The sequence below is a fragment of the Gossypium arboreum genome, chromosome 9, assembly GCF_025698485.1.
Source record: "Gossypium arboreum isolate Shixiya-1 chromosome 9, ASM2569848v2, whole genome shotgun sequence".
NCBI classification, from domain to species: Eukaryota; Viridiplantae; Streptophyta; class Magnoliopsida; order Malvales; family Malvaceae; genus Gossypium; species Gossypium arboreum.
Genome location: NC_069078.1, coordinates 15,324,153 through 15,328,525, shown reverse-complemented (window position 1 = coordinate 15,328,525; position 4,373 = coordinate 15,324,153). Strand labels below are relative to the sequence as shown.

Genomic DNA, 4,373 nt, shown 5'->3' with positions numbered 1-4,373 from the left:
GTGTGGCTAGGCCGTGTGGTTCACACAGCCGTGTCGCACGGCCATGTTCCATGTCCTTTGCTTTTCCCACGCCCGTGTGGCAATCCACACGCTCGTGTGTACGAACACATGGCCATGTACCTTACCCGTGTAACTCTCTGACTTGTTTAAAATTTTAAAAATTTAGCTCCAATTTTCACACGGCCTAGGACACGCCGTGTGTCCAGGTCGTGTGGTCCACATGCCCGTGTCGCACGCCCGTGTGTCTCTATCACAGGTCGTGTGGCTCGATATTTAGGTAGTTTTAACCCTATTTCCACACGGCCAAGGACACACCTCTGTGTCCAGGCCGTGTGGGCCACTATTCCTGCATTAAAATATGAAAAATAGCTAAAATAAACTAGTTAGTGGCGTTAGTGTTCGGGTTGCCTCCCAAGAAGCACTTATTTAGAGTCTAATCTTGACTTACCTCTCATTCATATGGTCACGGCGGATCACGGAGTCGAGACTCCTCTTTCTCACTATGAATTCTATTATCCACATAAAGTCTAAGTCGAGTAATATTTACCTTAAACGTGCCGAATTGAGAATGATTTACCTTGACTATACCGTATAGGAAAACATTCAGTACTGTGAAAGGAATCGCTTTGTTCGTATTAAGCTTTGGAGTAGCAATTCGGGGGTCCTTTTCATCTAACAATACTTTATCCCGGACCTTAAATTGCTTTGTTTCATCCCTACGCTTATCATGGCATCGCTTTGATTCATCATGTACTTTTGGTTTCTCCTTGACATTTGTTCGCCATTCCTCTGGGTCCTCGATCTGAAGCCTTCGTTCTTCGCAAGTCACTCTGTTTTTGTCACATGGATTAGAATGTTGCTCCATCACGTTCTTCCTAGGGGTTTCCTGAAAAGAAGTTTGAGCCATAATGTTATTTATATCAACAGAACTTGTATAGCCATCTTGCTTACTAGATAATTTAGTCGAATCACGAGAATGGAAAGTAATCGTGTCATCTCCTACACGAAGTATTAGTTCTCCTGTTCCAACATCAATGATAGTCCTAGCAGTTGCTAAAAAGGGTTGTCCTAAAATCAAAGGCACGTCACTATCCTCTTCCATGTCTAGAACAATAAAATCAATTGGGAATATAAATTTATCAATTTTGACTAGCACATCTTCAATGATACCCCTAGGAAACCTAATTGTTTTATTTGTCAGATGAATGCTCATCCTAGTTTGTATTGGTTTCCTAAGACCTAGTTGTTTAAATATTTTATAGGGCATAACATTAATGCTCGCCCCTAGATCAGCCAACGCATTATTAATATTTAAACTACCAATTAAGCAAGGAATCGTAAAACTCCTTGGATCTTTCAACTTGTTGGGTAGCTTATTCTGTAGAATGGTTGAGCAAACTGCATTTAATTCCACATGTGACGTATCATCTAACTTTCGTTTATTAGCCAAGAGCTCCTTTAAAAATTTCACTGTGTTTGGCATCTATGAAAGAGCTTCAATAAATGGTAAGTTAATATGTAATTTTTTTAATAATTTAAATAATTTACCGAATTGTTCGTCTATGTGGTCTTTCCTTGTCACATTGGGGTTGGCACACGAGGTTTATACTCTGTGCTTGCAAGTTTCTACTTACTGTGGTTCACCTCATCCTTACCTTTGGATACCACGAGTCCCTGCTTCGGTTCTGGTTCAGGTTCAACTAACCCTTCTTCATTTTGAATAGTAATCGCATGAAGCTGTTCTTTTGGGTTAATTTCGGTGTTACCTAGCAAGTTACCTTGTGGTCGTTCAGAAATCAACTTAGTAAGCTATCCTATTTTAGTTTTGAGCCCTTGAATCGACGCTTGTTGATTCTTAAGTGCTGTTTTGGTATTCTAAAAATGAGTTTCTGACACTAAGATGAATTTTGTGAGCATCTCTTCGAGGTTCGGTTTCTTCTCTTGTTGGTAAGGTGGTTGTTGAAAACCTGGGGGATGTTGTGGTCTTTGATTTCCTTGACCACCCTACGAGAAATTGGGATGGTTCCTCCAACCTGCATTATAAGTGTTACTATACGGATTATTTTGAGGTCTAGAATTATTACCCATATAGTGGACTTGTTCCTCCTCAGTGCTAGAGTTGAAGGATAGATAATTTGTGTTGTGCACTCCTCTTCCATTTGAATCACACCTTATCACTGGATGTACCTGAGTAGAACCATACAAACCATCAATATTTTTATTTAAAAGTTCTACCTGGTTAAATAGTATAGTTACCGCGTTGAGGTTGAAAACACCAGCTGCTTTTGTCGGCATCGTTCTCATGACTTGCCACTGATAATTATTCAGTGACATCTCTTCCATGAACTCATAAGCCTCTTAAGGTATCTTATTATTAATAGTTCCACCAGCAGCTGTGTCGATAATTTGTCTAGTCGAGGGATTCAAACCGTTGTGGAAAGTTTGAACGTATAGCCAAAGAGGTAACCCATGGTGAGGGAACCTTCTCAATAGATCCTTGTATCTCTCCCGTGCATCATAAAGTGTTTCTAAATCCATTTGCACAAAAGAAGAGATATCATTCCTTAATTTAGCCATTTTAGCCGGCGAAAAATATTTAAGCAAAAATTTTTCGGTCATTTGTTCGCAAGTGATGATTGACCCTCGCAGTAACAAGTTCAACCACTGTTTAGCTTTATTCCTTAATGAAAAGGAAAAACAACCGAAGGCGAATGGCACCGTCAGAAACACCATTAGTCTTAAAGGTGTCGCAGAATTCCAGGAAATTTGCTAAATGAGTGTTTGGATCCTCGTCCTGCAAACCATCAAACTGAACAAACTGTTGTATCATTTGAATAGTGTTAGATTTCAATTCAAAATTATTTGCAGCAACAGCAGGTCTAACTATACTCAATTCAGATCCTGTTAGAGTAGGTTTAGCATAATCATACATAGTATGAGAAGCAGGATTCTAATTTACTAGATTTGCAGCAACCACAGTAGGTAGTGGATTATTCTGATTTTTAGCCATTTCCTCGATATTAGTGTGAATATCGTCCTCTCATTCTTCCTCTATGTACTGTAGGCTTCGCCTTATTTCTCTTTGGTTTCTGCAAGCTGTGCTCCCAATCTCACTATCAAAAAGCAAAGGTCCTAACAGGTTTCTTCTAGTCATAAACTATAAAAACCTGCCAGAAGTAAATAAATGAAAATTTAGTAATTAAAACAAAAGCAAAAGTAAATTGCAATAAAAATAAAGAATGGCTAAAGTAATAAAAATTAAGTGTTCCTAAGATCTTGTTCCTCGGCAACGGTGCCAAAAACTTGATGGTCTTGAAACTAACTAAAAATTAAACTAAGGCAAGCGCACCTATTGACCAGTAGTATAGTTATGGTGAGATCGGAAATGTAACACCCCTTACCCGTATCCAAGGCCAGAACAGGGTACGAGGCATTACTAGGCTTAACCATACACCTAGACGAAAACCGGGCCATAAAATTTCATTTAATTCAAAACTTTTCGAACACATGCATAGACTCATATTTAAAGATATATAACTTGGCATAAATGAGCACTTGCACATCCATAATCATGCAATAACATGTCATTCACTTTAAACATATTTGCTTACCATCTTATATATAATATACATTCTTACATTAGCTAGAACTAGACATACTAAATCTTATTCTCATTTTATACCATTATAATGTAGTTACCAATTTGTCCATTAAACATCCATATTCAAGGCAACATTACTCATTTCCATTTAATTCATGATCCACTGGCCTGCATTTAACTTACCTGATGTATTACCAATTATGCATAACAAACAAAGCTAACTATATCATCACATCAAAACATAGGACATGGCATGATTAATTAAACTTACAAACCATAATGGATAAGGACCACATCTCATGATCATATATGATAACTCAATGTAGACCGATACGTATGGTCAAAGTCAATAATAATATATATCACAAACCAACTTCCTATACATGCCACTCACTTGATATTTCTAATATTTGAATTAATTCTCCCAAAAATGATAGCTTAATAATGTGATTTTGCCTCCGACGATCTCCAACCCCGAGCCGGCCTGCCAAAACTGAAGAAGCAGAGAGGAGGGGTAAGCTTTACGCTTAATAAGTCCATATGAAGTTAATAAGCAATTACCCACATGTTGTTTTTTTTAAGGTAAAACATCATAATTGTACAATTTACTCTTGTTTAGGTTAAGCTATTTTACCAAGTTACAGTTACAAATTCATTTATATCTGGAGCTACGAGACTCCAAATTAAGTTTTGTTAATTTTACTTAAAACTAGACTCATATTCCTTTCTCCCATAAACTTTCTAGAATTTTTGGTTTGGAAAATTAGTACAG

The 4,373-nt window shown here is 37.6% G+C and overlaps 1 non-coding gene across 1 annotated transcript; it reads left to right on the top strand.

Moving 5' to 3' along the window:
* The first annotated feature begins 2,464 nt into the window (after positions 1 to 2,464).
* Positions 2,465 to 2,571, top strand: LOC128281093 (small nucleolar RNA R71). Its single transcript, XR_008271308.1, has one exon. It is a non-coding gene; the product is annotated as a small nucleolar RNA R71 (small nucleolar RNA).
* The last annotated feature ends 1,802 nt before the right edge of the window (positions 2,572 to 4,373 follow it).